General features: G+C 41.3%; 1 long non-coding RNA gene across 2 annotated transcripts in view; it reads right to left on the bottom strand.

The window, feature by feature from the left end:
• Nucleotides 1-465: 465 nt before the first annotated feature.
• The window catches only part of LOC113263414 (uncharacterized), a 73,427-nt gene continuing 54,195 nt past the window's right edge, over nucleotides 466-19,697 (bottom strand). For both annotated transcript variants that reach the window (XR_007188444.2, XR_008961083.1), the window contains one exon: nucleotides 466-551. This is a non-coding gene — a long non-coding RNA (uncharacterized LOC113263414). The remainder of the gene's footprint in view (nucleotides 552-19,697) is intronic.

The raw sequence follows: 19,697 nt of genomic DNA, 5'->3' as shown, positions 1-19,697 counted from the left end.
AAAAACTGCTCTATTCAAGTGAGCTTTGCCTCCTGTAAGCATCACTGCTGCATTCCTTTCCGATGCGGGAGAATGGTGGCCAGGAAGCTCAGACACAGGGTTCTGTTGAACCACAGCAACGGCCCTGACCCCCACAGCTGATGTCTCTGCCGCCTCTTCACTCTTAGCGCACATTATAGTTACCAAACTGGTTTAGTCATCTCATTGCACACACGAAGTTCTCTTTGGAAAAGTGTAAGTATAGTCAATAACTAATTTTTTGGCTAACGTACAAATCCAAATTTCATTTGAGTTTACCATGATATGATAATGGTCAGGTGTTTTCCATGAAAGAAACAACTGAACAACATTTGGCTTTTCTTTCCCCCTCTTTCCTCCATTCCACCGATAGGCATCCCCCTCTAGACTACAACCGAATAACGTAATAAAGTATGATCTGAAAATGTTGCATCACCTGACAGTTTCTGAAGCATCACCATGTTCTCTATAATTATTTTTAACTGTAGGCTCCACAGGCAGATATATTGGCTTATCTCTTGCTGCCCAGGTTCCTGAAAGACAAAACATAGCAATTACTGTTAAAGGAAAGAATTATAAAAAATCATGCATCTTTAATGAAAGCCACAGGAATAGAAGTATTATTATCTAGCTCGGCTGGTTCCCAGTTTGAGCCTCTCAGGAGCCTATCCTGCCAGTAACTGTGGGGGCAGTGGAGAAGGTCCTGCACCGGGGAGTCAGGATCCCAGGGTTCAGGATCCTGGGGTTCCGGTCCTCTCTCTGCATTTAAGCAACTAGATGACCTTGGGCAAGTCGATTATTGTTTGCAGATCTGAGTCATCTGTAGAACTGGGGCTCTGGGATATATCATAATTAAGGTGTGTTAGCATAAGGCTTACGGTGTGGGTCCTGGACCAGCCAAGGTGACCTTGGATGAGTTACTTAACTCCTTGCTTCTGTTCCTTATCTGTGAAATGGAAATAATAACACACTTCCCTCATAGACTCTTTATAAGATATAATCAAATTAATACATGTAAAGGGCTCAGAATGGTACCTTGCCCAGAGCAAAGCCTTCTTGAAATGTCAGCTATTATGATTATCTCCAAAGTGCCTTATCATTTGAAAATTATTCAAATTTACTCTGATACCTCCCCCAAAGTTCTTAGTATTCTGGGATCTCATCATTGGGATAGAAAGTGAACACGGAAAGAAAATGTGGAAATTGAAGAGTCATATTTTTCTCTCTTTACATTCATATTAGTAGAAGGTTAAAAGTAACAGAAATTTCACAAGTAACCAACACTGATATAATAGGCTATATATAAAATGAGCAATTTCACATGGTAAATGCCTTAAAAGAAGAGGGAAGAAGATGGAAAAATTGTCTTTGAGAGAAGGTCACGTTCACTGAGCACCCAGTACCTGCTGGATATTCTACAACCTCATCCCATCAAACCCTCCACCATCACTATGAAGCCATTGGCACTGTCCCCATTGTACAGACGAGGAAACCAAGGCTCAAGGAGGCTAATTACAGTTCCTAAAGCATATGGAGGAGGCTCGGATGCCACCCAGGCCTGACTGCAAGATGCTACTTCTTCCATACCAGAAGGCTGGCTCCCGAACACAGGCATTCCCTACTCAGGGTGGTGGTGGTTAGGGAGAAGTAGATTTTTATAAAATAAACTTTAAGTGCACTGGAAAAATATTCTCTTTAAAAGACCCCTTCCATAAGTTTTCATATGAAGCAAAAAATAAAATCTCCAAAATACTGCCTCATTTCCAAATGTCTTAATACTAGTAACAGGAAAGAACAGTTATTAAGTTAAGGATTGAGGGGGAAGAGATCATTGGAATGCAGTGAGAAAGAATTCAAAATCAATGGGGATAAAATGTACTTCATAGGGCATGTAGTCAATGGTACCGTAAGAGTGTTATGTGGTAACACACAGTAGGTACACTTGTGATGAGCACAGCACAATGTACAGACTTGCAGAATCACTACGTTGTACACCTGAAACTAACGTAACCTTTGCCAACAATACTTCAGCTAAAAAAAAAAAAAAAAATGGAAATCAGATTACCTAAGTTTTAGGCCTACTTTTGACACTTAAAAGCAGAATACAGTCACTGTCTCAGATTTGAATAAAGACAACTGCATGGTCTTCCTCATAATCTATGAGGTTGGAGCAAAAGATGAGAAAGACTCCAATTTCTGCAATGACCATTCTAATTATTTGGTATTATGTTCAGAAAGAGAGTGTTTCTTACGTGTCCGGCAAGTTTGAACACTCAGCTACAATCTGAAATAGCACCTCTACAAATTCTTTCCTGAACCCTCCCATCACCAGGTACAACTGGGAATTCACATCTGCTCCCACATTTGGGTCTCGCGGTTCCACAAGCATCTACGAGACTGGATTGCAGGGATGTGTCCTGAAACGAGGTGGTAAGACCCAGGAAGCAGAGACCATCCCCTTCATTAATCTTCGCATCTCTTACACCCGGTACTGTGGTGTACTGAGTAGATGTTTGTTGAATGAGTGAATAAATCTTGGAATTCCATTTAGCTGTGCCTGGGTATAGAGTCAGCTACATAATTTATGGGGCCCGGAGCAAAATGCAAATTCGGGGCCCTTCGTTCAAAAAGTAGAGGGAAAAAAGTGATGTTAAAGGATTCAAATATAAAGCTTTGTCCTTTGTGCTGTGGTCCCTCCTTCTGCTTGTCATGGTGCCTTTTATTTGCTATTCCATGTTATTCTAAATCAAGAAAAACTAACTATTTAAATTATTAGCAAGAATCTTGTTCATCTTTCTATTGTATAATGCTAGCTTTAAACACAGCTATAAATGACTTCCTTGGTCATATGGCCATGAAGTCAGCCCACCCCGAGTACAGTTCCAACAAATTAAGGAATAAAGGACAAAATTCAGTTCTCTCCTGGCATGAGCTTATACAACAGTAGCAAGCAAAATCAAGAAAGTCTGCCTGTGATGGGCAGAGGGCATTGTGGAGTAGCTTTATTCAACTTGTAACAACACTGAGAAAATCGTCCGTTTAACTGATTGCAAGCCAGATTTCTTCCCATGGAGATGAAGTCCTTCGTAGTACATAAAATGCTCAAGTAAGTAAAGTTTCTATGTTCTTGGAAAAAAGAGAAGGAGAATAGAGAAAATACGCTATTGATATAAAGAATTATGGATGGAGAAAATTGCTGGGTTTTATTTACTCACATTCCAGTCTACCTTCATGCATGCAAGAGGCTGGCAAAATATTATATCATAATTATGGACTCCCCTAGCAGCTTGAGCATCAATGGTTCCTATTGTTCCAAGGTTTGCACCAGCCCATGAGCTCCCAGATTGCATCACGCAGAAAAAGAGCAGGCGCTAATTGCACTGCATATTTATACTTCCCCCCACGCCGCCATTACCCGCATAATTCCCTGTGGGTTCTAATTAGCTCAATCAGGGCTGAAGGGGAATAAAATTTTAAGCAATTTCAAATAAATATGGGGTTTGCTACCACCACAAAATTTGGCAAAATGCTCACCTTACCCAAAACACTTTATCTCCCATTTCTGAAGAAACTGGAGAGCTTTTTTGTTGTGCTCAGATTTAATCAACGATAATGGCTCTTAAATAATATCAATCCTGGGTGGTTTGCATTTTGGTACTTTCCTGGAATTGGAACCAGAAAAGAAAATCCATCTTGAATATCATTTTTGTTGGGTTCTTCTGTGATAGCTGTGAAGATAACATCCGATAACTGTCCCGGGGTCCCTTCCCTCTCCTGTTTTATAATCTGCACGGCCCACAATCCTTATCTTTTAATCCTGTCAAACTGTAATGAATGGTGCTTAGGAAAGGGATTTTCCTGAAGGGTCGGTCGTGCTCTGAGAAAAGGAGCTTAATTAATCCAGGTACCAATCAGCTTGATTCAATGTTTAGAGAAATATTCTTTTTTTTTTCTTGCAAAAGCACCTAAAACTTCTCTTAACATAACCAAGTGTAGTGTAAGAGTCTCTCCTTTTCCCTGTCACCTCATTATTAATTCATCTGGCTTTAGAATCTCAGTTCTAATCAGGGAGCCGGCTCCTGCGGCTGCACTTATAATCAGCTCGATGCCAAAACGGCCTCATGCAATCACCCTCCTCAAACCCACGGAGGACTCTTGATGAAGAAAAGCATTCAGAAGGCAACATATACACAGAAACCCAGTTCGCAGTGTCCGATGGCTGGAGCTGAGGGGCTCATACCCCCTTGTCTTCTCCTAACCATCCAATCTCGATCTTGGGGCAGGTCAGGCCAAGCAGGGAGAGGGAGCCCCAAAGAGACTTCCAGACAGGATCTGAGGAGGCAACCCAGAGCCAAGCCTGGCCACCCAAGGACTGAATGCAGTCCTCCAAAACATTTTGTTTTTTCCCACCTTCCTGGGCCTGTCCTGATACTTAGTCTTTTACAAGTCACAAACATTTAAATGGAAGTATTCACACAGAACTCCAGAAACAGGAGGCTTGTGTTCTGACCTATTAAAATTGGTAAATGCTAAGTTGAGGCAGCCATCTTTCCACAGGACAAAGGCTCCTTGTTCTCTGTCACTCCTCGCCCACGAGGCTGGTTCATTCTTTGACCTGTCTAGCTCCTACAGATAATTGAATTTGTTCCCCTGAATCCAAAACTCATGGTCCTCCCCATGGGCATTTGCTCCAAGTATCTCCAGATGGTGGCTGATCTGAACCAAAATGCTACAGGGGCGATCAGCCCAGTGAGAGAGAAAAATATATAAAGTTAAAGCTTCACTCAAATGATTTTATTTCTAGAAACTGAAATAGGGGAATGATTAGGCATCCTCATGCCTCATTCAATACATATTTACTGGATGCCTACCATGTGCCTGGTATAGTTTGAGGAGCTGGAGAAGCAATGGAAACAAGACTAGACCCCTCCCCTTACAAAGCTTCCCTTCTCTTGTGGGACAGGCAATAACTAGAAAAATAAATACGTATCACCTTCAGTAAACAGTAAGTGCTGAGAGACTAAATATACAAACAGCTGACGGCCAGGCTATACATAAAAATAGAATTCTGACCTGCAACCTGCAGCAACCTGCCCAGGAAACCAGCCCAGGAAGCCAGCCTGCTATAAGTCAGACTGGTAGGAAGTCAGACCACAATCTCTAGCGACAGTTCAGGAATCCAAACAATAATCCCTGTAACAACTGGCAAGGACTTTATTAGTAACTGGCAGCTTCCCTACCTTTTACACTTGCTTCCAAATTAGGACCAATCAGAAAAAGGCAAATATAAACCCCTGACCAATCACATGGGAGGCCCTACTTCTGCTTAGCCCACCTACAGCCTCCCCAGGACATTAGCCTCCAGTCAAGCCATACCTGAGGCTTCCCTTTTTCCACTATGAAGCTTTCCACGCCTCTGCCTGCCAAATGCAAAGGATGGTGGCTGAGTTTCTTGTAGCAAGCTCTGAATAAGTGGCCTTGGCTTGTTCTCATTTGGGTGGTCTTAATTTACGTCCATAAGGCTTTGAAGCAAAATAAAGCAGATTAATGGGACAGAGTAATGAGCAGATGGGGAGACTGGGAAGGAGATGACACCGGAGCCACGTTCCCAGAAGACAGAAGGAGGCAGGAGGGAGGCATGTGGCTCTGGTAGAAAAGCATTCCAAGCAGAGGGAACAGCAACACAAGGCCAGTGGAGAAAAAAGGCTGGTGCGTTCCAGAATCATCAAGCAGAATGAAGGAGGGAAAGAGAGTTAGAGGAGCAAATCAGAGAGGCGGCTGCCAACCACAGGCCCAGCTGTATGTGGCTCGCCGGTCCTGGGCAGGACGCTGACTTTCATACTCAGTGGAATAGAAAGGCCGTGTAAGGGGCGCCTGGGTGGCTCAGTTGTTAAGCGTCTGCCTTCGGCTCAGGGCGTGGTCCCTGAGTTCTGGGATCAAGCCCCACATCAGGCTCCTCCGCTATGAGTCTGCTTCTTCCTCTCCCATTCCCCCTGCTTGTGTTCCCTCTCTCACTGGCTGTCTCTATCTCTGTCAAATAAATAAAATCTTTAAAAAATAATAAATAAATAAATAAATAAAGGCCGTGTAAGGTTCTGAGCAGGACAGTAACATGCCCGAGCTCTGCACTCAGCCTGCTGTGTGGAGAGGCAGCAGAGTGCAATGGTTCACGGGACAGAGGATGGCCACTGGGCCTTGCCGGGGGCAAAGGAGGTGGTGAGAGGCCACCAGGTTTGGAATATGAATATTGCTAGGGTGTTGAATGTGACGGGATAAGGAAAGTAGGGAGTCAAAGATGGCTCCTCTTCTCTGTTCCTCCTATTTTCTAGCCAAAATGATTAACTCCTCCTGCCTCCCTACCCCACACGCCTACCACCACCCTCTCCAAAGTCACTTGCCTCGCACTACAAATAGATACACACTCATGTGGCCAACAGTGGGTGAGGCGAAGCATGTGGCCCACAAGTTCCTCAGGAGGGAACAATAGGAGTCACAACAGCCAAGCCAGGGTGTTCTTTGTGAGGGAAGTCCAGAGGGCCCCTTATCTAAAATACTCCCCCCATGTCAGGAAACCTCCGGGGCTTCCAGAGTAGCTTCCTCCAGAGGCCCCAAAGCTCTTCTCTCTGCTTCTCAGTGAGCTTCACCACCCTTTCCTGGTGGTGCCAGTACCTAATGACCAATGTTGCCGGTGCCCACACCCTCCAGCCCTCTCCCATGTCTGTACAAGGCAGCCTGATTTCCAGCCACCTCTCCAGACTAGAGGAGCCTGGGAATGAAGGCCTCCCTGCAACCAGCCTCCCTACCCAGCCCACCAGCCAGCCCCACACAGTAGCCCCGCGCCAGTGTCTGACAGGTGTGGGGGTTACACACTCCAGCTTTCTCACCCCTTAGCCAGGTAGTTTTGAAGTGTGTGTTGTACACCATTTTCCAAAGTAGGCAGCCTGATAGCGCCCTTCCTGTGTTGCCTCACCCTCACCTAACACTGCTCTTCCCGACCAACAGCTTGCCTCGGAATCCTTGGCTCAAAGGTCTGGTTCTGGGGAACCTAAACTGAGACGATGTTCTATTGTCTGAACCTGTGTGCCCCCTCTCCCAAATTCATATGTTAAAATCCTAACCCCCAAAGGGATGGTATTAGGACCTAGGGACTTTGCCAGGTGATTAAGTGATAAGGGTGGTCCTTCGTGAATGGGATTAATGCCCTCATGCAAGAAACCCCACAGGGCTCCCTAGGCCTTCAACCATGTAAGGATGTAAGTCCTCAGTCTACAGCCTGCAAGATGATCTTACCAGAACCCAACCCTGCTGGCACCGTGACCTTGGACTTCTAGCCTCCAGAAATGTAAACAATAAATTTCTGTTATTTATAAGCCACTCAGTTCTATGGTATTTTGTTACGGCAACCTGAATGGACTAAGGCACTGCCTATGACAGATTTAGATAGCAACCATGGAATGAAAAAAAAATTGGCTTTAGATTATGGTATAAAATTACCACTGTCTACAAAAAGGGATGGGACTCCTTGGAGGAAAAGCTAATTCCAGAGCGGGGACGGGGAAAGTACAAGACAATCTAGAAACATCTTATTGTACCAAAAAGTGAGGAAGTACTCAAAGAACGATGAGAACATGTTAAAAGGACACAGGAGGCAGCTTGAAAGGGTTCCCACTGGTTAAACTTGGGACAACTGAACATCAAAATAAATAAAAACATTAATGAACTATATAAGCCATTGAATAAAATAAGAATCCATGAGTCTAGGTAGATAATAGATAAACAAACATAAAAAAGGGGAAATCTCTTCCTTTCCATAAAATGCTGACTAATAAATACAGAAGGAATGACAGAATTCGTAAAACTCCATCTTAAACCATCATAGCAGAGACTGAGGCAAATAAATCCTCCTTGGATGCTACATCTAGAAAGGAAACTTTGATAAGGAATGGGGTATTTATAGTGCCTCCCCACAAGTTACTCATTAATTATAAAAGGAAAATAGTAACTATACAGTGGAGAAAGTGGAACAAAATAGAGACCATTTCCTCAAACATGCCCAGAGATTTTCACCTATTGCTCACTAGAAACGGAATAAGGACTAAGATCAGATCCCAGGGACTGTATCACATACATCTTTATGAGAACGGCTACGCTTACGTTAACAACTAGGTACATGTACCTAGGGGTAGGGTCATTCTTCACTACTCCCTTTACCCTTTCCATAAAGCCTGGGTTTTATTAGAGAACCACGTCACATCCAGGTTGAGCCCTACCTGCTCCTCCTTCAAAATCATCATCATTCAGTATTGAGACAAGGAAGGAAATTGTGAGTGACAGTGAGTGACTTAAGTCTTCACTGACGGAGCCCTAACAAAGCCAGGGACCCCACCACATTCAGCCCCTGAATGAATATGCGTGCTACCCCTTCTGTGAGGCTTACACCATCCTGTTGCATCTACCTAGTATTTAAACACCAAATTGTGGCACAATTGTCTTTCCCTATCTCCAGCAGAGAACCCCAAAGACTGAGGGCATTTCCATTCTTTTTTTTTAACCAATTTTTCATGTTCATCATTTAAGACCAGAAGTTTACAAATTTTTTTAACAGCATGTAGTGGGCTAAATGGTAGTCTCCAAACAGATATGTCCACATCCTAATCCCGGAACACATGAATGTAACCTCACTGAAGAAGAGACTCTAATAAGGAGTCTTTTTAGCTATAATTAAGTTAATTAATTAAACTACATTACACTGATCTTTTATTAATGTAAAAATTTTGAAATCAAGAGACTATCCCGGATTATCCCTATAAGCCCTAAATGCCATCACAAGTGTCCTTACAAAAGAGTCAGAAGGAGATCGGAAACACCTTTACAGAGAAGGTGGAGAGAAGATGAAGCCGAGAAAGAGGCTGCCACAAGCCAAGGAATGCCAAAAGCAACCAGAAACCAGAGGAGACCAGGAAGGTGTAGGGGCCAAGAGCAGGCCCCCCAAACGTGCCACTCTGTCATATCAACTGTTTTAAATTAAAGTTGCTTAACAAACACCTGGTGCAAGGACGCCCAGACACTCCTTTGTCCCTGTGAAAGCAGGAAACAAATCTCCCATATAAAAAATATCCTCCCCACACCAAAGTAAAAAGACATTCTTATCACCAGAGAGAAGGATTTTAAAGACCAGAAAGTTATAAAAACAAACCTGGTTACTTTTTACTAATCTACTACACCTCAGTTCCCAATTCCACTTAGAATTCCTTAATAATTAAAGCTCCCGAATACCTGTTTTTCCTTATCCTATAAATTCCTCACTAATTGTCTTTTTGTCTAAAATGTATAAAAACTACCTGCTTTAATCATTTCTTTAGGTCTCAATTTCATTATTGAGCCTCCGTGTGCACGTCATAAAACTTTGTGGTTTTTTCTCCTATTAACTTGCCTCATGTATATTTGGTCCTTAGTCCAGCTGGAAGAACTTAAAGGGGAGAGGAAGAATTCTGCCTTCTCTTCAAGGGGATTCTCCCCTAGAACCTCTGGAGGAAGTGTGGTCCCACGCACACCCTGATTTCAGACCTCTGGTCTCCTGACCATAAGAAAATAAATTTCTGTTGTTGTTAAGGCACCAAGTTTGGTACAATTTGTTACAGCAGCCACATGAAACTAATACAGCAAAAACATTCTTGCAAATGAAATCTTATACAGCCCCCCACTATAAAATAGACCAAAGGAGAACTGCTGTCAAGGGGGAAGCAGTGGCCTCCATCACGGGTCATCTCTCCCCTGCTACCCTCACATTGACCCAGGACACTGAAGGAAACACTCCCACTGGCCTGGGAGCACCAAAACAGTTCTGAGGAACAGAATTTTAAAAACACTCTTCAAAACATTCATCACAGTCAATATCCTAATGTTTTAACTCCCTGGATATGCATCCCATCCTATATGTCTGCTTCTCCTCTCCCTGCTTTTTCATTTAAACAACCATTTCCTTGCATGAGTGTCCTTGGAAAAGGTGACAAAAATAGGTATGTGGGTTGAGCTACAGGCTCAGTTTCTGAGCCACAGCCTCTGGAACATTCTCCTGTTAACAATTTCTGGCTCCTGTCCCTTGTTTTAAACTTATAGTTGGTGTCCTCCTCCTCTTCCTCAGCTCCCACTTTTGATTCCACCTCTACCGCCAGGGTTTGTCCTTGGCCTATTCCAGAACCTTCCTTTTGGTTTCATTTGATGTTTTTCAATCTCAGACCCTTGATCTTGATCCTGGAGTGCAGATTCATTTTGTTCACCTTCCGAAGCTCTCCTGCCCCTCTTGGGTCACTGCTTCACACCACATATTACTTCCCTGCAAAGGCTGCAGGTGTTTCCTGCCATCTCTTCTAGCTTTTTGAAGCCAGTAGATTTATCCCTTCAAGTACCATCCAGAGTTGGTTCTATATATTTCAACGCCATTCACAGGCCACGAATAATACCCAAGATGCAGAGGTAAAATCCCTTGCCTTGTAAAAACTCTGTGAGTAGGACATGGAAATGGAGCAAGAACCACAGTGCTTCTAATTCACACATTTCTTAGATGATTTCTGCCATTGACAGCAGAGCCCTCTTAGGATTCAAGCAAAACCTCTGGATAAATGGAGATGGAAAGAAAAGATAAGAGAGAGGTGAGGAGGAAAACCAGAAATTCATGTCAAATAACCAACTTTGAAATGCAGTGAGTGTACATCTTTGGTCATAACTTGAAGACCACCTGCACATTCTTCTCTGCGTTTTTATTGCTCACTTTTGGATGGCATTGACCCAGCTGCTGCCCATGCAGCCTCTCCCAACTTCTCACAAAATACAGAGGCACCTCACCTTTCATGTTCAACTTGCAAACAGTCTGTACATCCACACGTTATGTATTAGCACTCCAAACCCCTTTTCATAAGCCAAACTCTGACTGCATTCAATAGCTGAAGACTGATCAATTCAAGCTATCACATAGTAGTGTTACCGAAGAATGAATTATTCTGTTTCAGCCCAGAACTATTTGTGTGATGATCTGCATGTTTACTTTATTTTGTCCTGTTATTTCATAAAATGAGAGAAAAACAGAAACATGAAAGTGCTGATACAAGTGATTAAGAAGTATAAGCCATGCAAATGTAATATAATTGAGAAAAAGATGAAAATGATCAACAGCCTGAAGACAATCTTTCACCCTAATCAGATTCTCATTGGACTCAGGCAGGTCAATTGTGTGTTCAATCAATTGTGAAGGAAAAGAACACAATTAAAGAACATGTACAGAATATTGGCAATAAATCATAAACGACTGTGTTCAAAAAGCCGAGGTGTAATCAGGGATCGTCAGCCTCTTTTAGCTCTCTGGGAGTGGAACTCCTACCTCCCTTATATCTAATAAGTCTATGGTCTGGCTTTCCCACATTCGGGTCTTGTACAAATTTCCAAGAATATTCTATGCATTAAAGGAGAGAACTGCCTGAACTTATGACCAAAAAAAGGGACAAAATACTGAAGTATTAACTGATTTCAACCTAATCAATAGCTGAAAGGAACTTACTTGCACCATAAAGCAAATAAAGCTGAATTGAGAAACCTAACCACGGACTTCTCCCCAAGATAGAGACCACCTGAGCAAATACAGAATGGCAAAGACCATGAAGACAAAACTCCACAAATACGAAACAACCTCTGCACAGGGCTATTTATGGCCATAGCATCTGTAAAGGCAAAAAACTGGAAATCCAAATATCTCTCAGTAGGGAACCGGTTGAACAGCCCATAAGACACAATGGAGAACCATGCAGCCATTATAGCAAAGTTAAGATCTGCGTGAATTAATATGGAGTGATTTCCAGAAAATACTACTAAGTTACAAAATCAAAGTGGGAAATATTGTATAGTTTGATATCTTTTATATAAGAAAGGCAGAGGAATGAGTATATATACAGACAATTTGCTTATTTTTCAAAGTACGTAAAAGTTAGCTAACGGTTGTCTATAGAGGGTGGTGATGATATGGAGAACAAGGGAACTTCTCAAAATATACTTTGTATGTGATTTTTACTTCTAAAGCATGTAAATATTCTACATATTTAAAAATTATATTAAGCCAAAAATAAAGCTTGTACAGAATCAGAAACAAATGAACCCAACAGCATATAAAAATGGTAACCACACAGAGAAAATCGGTCTTCAAATTTCTTTGAATATAAAACTATGACTATACTTCTTTAGGGTATATATTCTAAAGGTAAAGAACAGCAGTGAATTACTAAACTTACTCAGTGGGCTTACTATGAACATTGATATTAGAGTTCTAAAATTTTTTAAAAAGATTTTATTTATTTATTTGATGGAGAGAGCACAAGCAGAGGGAATGGCAGGCAAGGCAGAGGGAGAAACAGGCTCCCCGCTGAGCAGGAAGACCAATGTGGGGCTCAATCCCAGGACCCCAGGATCATGACCTGAGCTGAAGGCAGATGCTTAACTGACGGAGCCACCCAGGCACCCCTAGAATTCTAATTTTTAAAACGATTTTACAGTTACTATTTTGAGTGGGGGGATTTTTAATCTAGGAATTTTATACCCAGCCAAGTTGTGTCTCAAATATAAAGGTAAAATATGCTATCACTATTCTCCTGTGGAAAAAGGAGGCACTTAGCAATATGTTTCAAGAACCCAGAGAAGAATCACATATAAGAGATCAAGTGGTATAAAATAATTTACTCACTTTGGACCTCAAACAAGAATGTCTTTGGGTTTTATGTTTCTAGAAGGATTGCATTTCTCAGGACATAAGTTGGCCTTGAAATGCTACCCTTGACTGCTTTCTCTATCTTACCAACACCAGAAAGTATGTTTCGTGAGTCCTATTCTTTATCCCAGAGTTTGGATAAAAGCTTTCACCATGTTTCATTGCCACTTAAAATAACCTATATTATTCTGTTCCAGCACTTGCTCTGATAATAGGTAAACTATTTACATGGTTAAGATTCTGTGCTGGGAGAATTACTAACCTAAGGTATTTTTTCTTTCTTCTTCCATAAAAGTATAGCTGCATAGTGCAACATAATAACCATTTTCATGGCCAAAGAACTCACGTAATGATTTTCTGCAACTTAATAACTCATATTGAATGACCTAAGACTCAGAGTTTTGCTTTGTCGTTAAAAGCTAAATAAAAAAAAAAACAACTAGTCTATAGCAGATGTTATCTCTTTAATCCTTCTTTTCATCATCTTCCACCTAACAGTTACAAATGCCCCTGCATTTACTATATTTTAAACTTTGAAACAAATATATTTTTTATTTTTTTATTTAAATCCAATTAGCCAAGGTATAGTACATCATTAGTTTTTGACATAATGTTCAATGATTCATTATTTGAGTATAACACCCAGTCCTCATCATATCATTGTGCCCTCTTTAAGGCCCATCACCCAGTTACTGCATCCTCCGACCCACCTCCCTTTCTGCAACCCTCAGTTTGTTTCCCAGAGTCAAGAATCTCATACTGTTTGTCTCCCTCTCTGATTTCTTCCCATTCAGTGTCCTCACCCCATTGTCCTCTGCACTATTCCTTATGGTCCACATATGAGTGAAACCATATGATAATTATGTTTCTCTGATTGACTTGTTTCACTTAGCATAATATCCTCCACTAAAATCCTAGAGGAGAACACAAGCAGCAACCTCTTTGACCTTGGACAAAGCAACTTCTTGCAAGATATGTCTCTAAAGGCAAGGGAAACAAAAGCAAAAATGAACTATTGGGACTTTATCAGGATAAAAAGCTTCTGCACAGCAAAGGAAATAATCAACAAAACTAAAAGACAAACTACGGAATGGGAGAGGATATTTGCAAATGCCATTACAGATAAAGGGCTAGTATTCAAGATCTATAAAGTACTTCTCAAACTCAACACCCAAAAACAAATAGTCCAGTCAAGAAATGGGCAGAAGACATGAACAGACATTTCTCCAAAGAAGACATACAAGAGGCCAACAGACACATGAAAAAATGCTCCACACCACTGGCCATCAGGGAAATACAAATCAAAACCACAATGAGATACCACCTTACACCAGTCAGAATGATTAAAGAAACAAATACATTTTTAAATGCATACGATAAAATGGAGCAATGGTAAATTAATCTCTGAATGGTAAAATTCTGTGTAATTATTTTTTCTTTATACTTTTAGAGTTTTCAAGTTTTATGCAAAGCATATATATCACTTTCATATGCACAAAATAGATGTTTAAATCAGTACAATTTTGTGTATATAATATGATCATAATTATGTTTTTTTAATATACACACCAAAAAAGAAAACCAACATTGTTATTTTTTCTGATAAGACTATGACTAATTGTTTTCTCTTTCCCTCAACTTTTCTGTATCTTCCAAGTTTTCTATGATAAATGTGCATTTATTCATAATGCTTAGGGGATTTTGTGTGTGTGTGTGTGTGTGTGTGTGTGGTTTTTTTGGTGGTGAGGGAAAGAACAAGTCAAAATCACTACTCAGCTGGAAATCACCAGGCTAACCATTACTAATTTGAACCGAGGATAGAGGATAACCAAGAAAGAGACGTTGAGGCATGTTTGTACTCATGCACACTTAGCTTCTACATCTACTCCAGCCCCACACAGCAGCAAATGTATGTCCTTATCAGACTGATCTCACTCAGGCTCCCAGTCCTCAGTTCTGTACCACTGTGAGCCACGGCAAGGGTGAAGTGGACTTTACTATCACCATTCCTCCCCAGATTATCCACTGTGCCATGAAAACGATACAGGCAAACCACGATATTAATCCTCTTTCCCCCCAGCATGTGAATTGGAAAGCTGTGTATTTATTTGCAAAGAAAGACGTGGTTGCCTTGTAAAGCCCAGAATTAAGTGCCCTAAACAGATTTTGGTTTACGGGACTCCTTCAAACTGCATTACTTTTCCTCTAATAAAGTTTTCCTCCTTGCTGCCACAGTAGAGAGAAATATTTTATGGCTCGCCTTTAAAAATGATATGGCGGGAGGCTGATAGCACAATAAGAAATTTGATTTCTCTGATGGAAAAGCCAGCCCTAGCAGACGTTACTCTATAGCAACTAATAGCTTCTAAGTACACATATCTCTGTTTTTTAAAACATCCCAGGGTAAATGCCTGCTGTTCATTTTGTAAAAAAAATTGACAAGTCTTCTTTTGCTATTGTGTTAGCCTGTGTGACCTAAAAGGAAAAGAAGTGGCTAATCTACCAGGGGCTTCGGAACTATTTTTAATAATACGCGTTGCCTCTGTACTGCACGATGACAAGGAACATGCAGAGGTGGGTGCTATTACATGTCCTCACCCCTCGAGTGTTTACACCAGCATTGCACTCATAATCATTCCTCTTCGAGCTTCACTATGGGCAGAATGATATTGTATTTTCTCTTTTATTTTTCCTAATGCCCTTACTATGGTAGGTAATATTTCTTTGGCCTCTCCGGGGCAGCTTGGACCAATTTTTTTCAGGAAATGTGTCTATGCTGCTTCATTAATGCCACTGTTGGGCTGTCAATTTCTCTCTCTCTGACCCCACTCCATACTCCAAATGAGATGGGCAGCTTTTCCCACAGTGGGAAAAAGCTGGGCTTTGGAGCCAGCCACAGCTTGATTCTAATCCCAGCTCAGCCACTTACTGGTTGATGAGTTAGAGGGGACAACTCACTCTAAGATGCAACTTGATCACTTAAAAGATGGATAAAAGGCCTTCATATCCCAAAGTTGCTGCAACAAAGAGAGATATTGTGTGGAAGGTTCCAGCCAATAGCAGACGTCATGAAAAGGCTGCTGTTATTCTAATCAGTCACATCATTAACACTTGTCCTCACTGACCCCTCCTGCCAACATTCTGCCTGGTAAAAGATCACCAGGGCTTTTCTTATGGCCTAGTTATTTATTGCTTAGATGGGTTTGATGTCGTTCTGAGCTCTACATATTTCCCTGCATGCTCGCTCTTCTTTATCACCCAAGATGATTAAATACCTTCAGCAAACACAACTGAGTGCATGGACTCGTCCAAACACACGAAAGTGAAGCATCTGCCTGCCCAAAGCTTACAGTCTAGGGGACAGGCAAGATGTACACACACAGGAAAGAGTTACGATGGCAGAGGAGTAGGAAGACCCAAAGCCTGCCTCGTCCCTCGAACACAGTTAAATAGTTGTCAAATCATCCCGAACACCCAAGAAATCAACTGGAGGTCTGACAGAACAAACCTGCAAGTCTACAAGTAGAAAAACAACCTTTTGGAAGGTAGGAGGTGCAGAGAGTTGATTTGGGGGAGATAAAACTGTGGCTACTAGGGCTGGGAGGGAGCCCTGCTTACGGAGTCTACTGCAAAGTATTTTAAGCAGCAAAGCACAAAATCTGAACTTTGAGAAGTCCACTACCATGGGGTATGTGCCTGGCTTAAAGGTGCTCAGGTGGCAAAGAGGGGTGGAGTCCCAGGAGTGACGGCACATAAGGGTCCCCTGGGTCATAAGGAGAATGGGTGGTGCCTACATGCGGCACTGTTCCCAGACATAGGAGCAGAGATCCCGGCTGAGAGCGGGGAATCTTGGTGCTGGTTTTCTGTTCTGTTTTGCCATGCATTCCAAACTGCTGCACAGTCATGCTACCGCTTCCTGGGACAGGCCAGCAAATGACAAAAGCTTAGCAAGACCCTCTCCCAGAGGATCAGTGCAGGTCCACAATGCAGGAGTCCCTAAAATTTGGAGTTTTGAAACTCAGTCCTGTGCCTGAGATTAAAAAAACTCAAACATAGGTAGGCTGAACAAAAAATTCTGATGGAAACTATGGTCACAAGAGGGGTGAATGATGCTCTTCTGTGAGGGCTCTCAGAAGAGTGGGAGGGGCGCAAACTTTTAGCCCGGGGCTAGAGAGTGGGTTCCAGACATAATCATCCCACCCATCAGCCCTGAAAGACTTCAGGGAGCAAAACAGCACCACCTAGTGGAGGCTAGAGCTGCTTACACCGAGCCCCGCCCCCTGCACCCTGAAGGTACATTTCCACTGAGGTAAGTCCACCCAAGAATCAGAGCAAAAGGCCCCTCCACCAGAAGACCAGCACAAACAACTCACTTGCACCAAGTCTACTGATCATAGAATACTGCAAAGCTTCAGCTCTAGGGTAAATAGAGTATAGCTTCTCTTTTACTTTTATTTTTTAAGTTTTTTTAATTATTAGTTTTTCATTTATTTTCTATTTTTTCAATTATTTTTTATTTTTTATTATTCTTAAATTTTATTTATATATTTTAAATATGTATATTTTTTATTTTTTGGTAATTTTATTTTTTAAAAATTTTTGGATCTAGATTCTTTTTTTTTTTTTTAATGTTCAGTTAGCCAACATATAGTACATCATTAGTTTTTGATGTAGTGTTTAACGATTCATTAGTTGTAATCCAGATTCTCTTAACAAGCAGACCAAAACACACCCAGGATCTAGGGGGTTTTTTGTTTGTTTGTTTTAGGGGCTTTTTTCTGTTGTTTGGTTGTTATTGTTTTTCTTTATTCCTTTTTTTTTTTTTTTTCTGAACAAAGTGATGAGACAGAGAAATTCACCCCAAAGAAAGAACAGGAAGTAGAACCCACAGCCAGGGACTTAATCAATACAGATATAAGTAAGACGTCTGAACTAGAATTTAAAACGATTATAAGGATAGTAGCTGGGCTTCAAAAAAAGCATAGGGGTGCCTGTGTGGCCCAGTCAGTTAAGTGTCTGCCTTCAGCTCAGGTCATGATCCCAGAGTCTGGGGATTGAGCCTCACATCAGGCTCCCTGCTCAGCGGGAAGCCTGCTTCTCCCTGTGCTCCTTCCCCTGCTCATGCACTCTCTCTCAAATAAATAAATATATAAATACATAAATAAATACATAAATAAAATCTTTTAAAAAAAGAAAGAAAAATGCATAGAAGACACTGCAGAAATAAAAGAACTAAAATATAGCCAGGTGGACGTTAAAAATGCTATAACCAAGATGCAAACCCAAATCGATGCCATAAAAACAAGGATGGACAATACAGAGGAATGAATCAATGAAACAGAAGATAAAATTATGGAAAATAATGAAGCTGAAAAGAAGAGGGAAAGAAAGGTAATGGATCACAAAGGTACACTTAGGGAACTCAGTGCCTTAGTAAAATGTAATAACATTCATATCATCAGAGTCCCAGGAGCTGAAGAGAGAGAAAAAGGGGCAGACAGTTTATTTGAAAAATTATATGCCAACAAACCGGGCAATCTAGAAGAAATGGGTAAATTCCTAGAAACTTACAAACTACCAAAACTGAAACAGGAAGAAATAGAAAATCTGAACAGACCCATAATCAGCAAAGAAATTGAATCAGTAATCAAAAATATCACAACAAACAAAAGTCCTGGGCCAGATGGCTTCTCAAGAGAATTCTACCAGACATTTAAACAAGAGTAAATATCTAATTCTCCTCAAGCTGTTCCAAAAAAAATAGAAATGGAAAGAAAACTTCCAAAGTCATTCTACGAAGCAAGCATTACCTTGATTCCAAAACCACACAAAGACGCCACTAAAAAGGAGAATTACAGGCCAATATCCCTGATGAACATGGATGCAAAAATTCTCAACAAGAATATTAGCAAACCAAATTCACAGTACACTCACCACAGTCAAGTGGGATTTATTCCTGGGTTGCAGGGGTGGTTCGATATTCACAAATGAATCAACATGATACACCACATTAATAAAACAAAGGATAAGAACCATATGATCCTCTCAATAGATGCAGAAAAAGCATTTGACAAAATACAGCATCCACTCTTGATTAAAAAAAGAAAATTCTCAACAAAGTAGGGACAGATGGAACATATCTCAATGTCATAAAGGCCATATATGAAAGACCCACAAGATAATATCTTATTAATATCGTCCTCAATGGGGAAAAACTGAGAGCTTTTCCCCTATGGTCAGAACAAGACAGGGATGTTCACTCTCACCATTACTACTTAACACAGTACGGGAAGTCTTGCCTCAGAAATCAGACAACAAAAAGAAATAAACAGGCATACAAACTGGCAAGGAAGAAGTCAAACTTCCACTATTTGCAGACAACATGATACTCTACGTAGAAAACCCAATGACTCCACCATAACTATACTAGAAGCGGGGCTGAACTTTTCATAAGAGATTTTATTTTGTGAAATGAAACAGTAACAAGATAGCACAACCCAGCATGACTTAGATAAAGCATGAAGTTATACCAACACAGATGTCCAAGCACCTTCTTCTATTTCCAGTGTGCAAAGACGAGGCAATAAAAAGACAAATACTGTATCATTCCGTTTATATGAAATATCCAGAATTGGCAAATTCATAGAGATGGAAAGCAGATTAGAGATTGCCAGGGGCTGAAGGGAGGGGAGAATGGAAGTTAGCACCCACTGGTTACAGAGTTAATTTGGAGTGATGGAACTAATTAACTTTTTTTTTAAAGATTTTATTTATTTTTTCGACAGAGATAGAGACAGCCAGCGAGAGAGGGAACACAAGCAGGGGGAGTGGGAGAGGAAGAAGCAGGCTCATAGCAGAGGAGCCTGACGTAGGGCTCGATCCCACAACGCTGGGATCACGCCCTGAGCCAAAGGCAGAGGCTCAACCG

Source organism: Ursus arctos, unplaced genomic scaffold, assembly GCF_023065955.2.
Source record: "Ursus arctos isolate Adak ecotype North America unplaced genomic scaffold, UrsArc2.0 scaffold_1, whole genome shotgun sequence".
Taxonomy (NCBI): domain Eukaryota; kingdom Metazoa; phylum Chordata; class Mammalia; order Carnivora; family Ursidae; genus Ursus; species Ursus arctos.
This window is presented reverse-complemented; position numbering and strand designations above follow the sequence as displayed.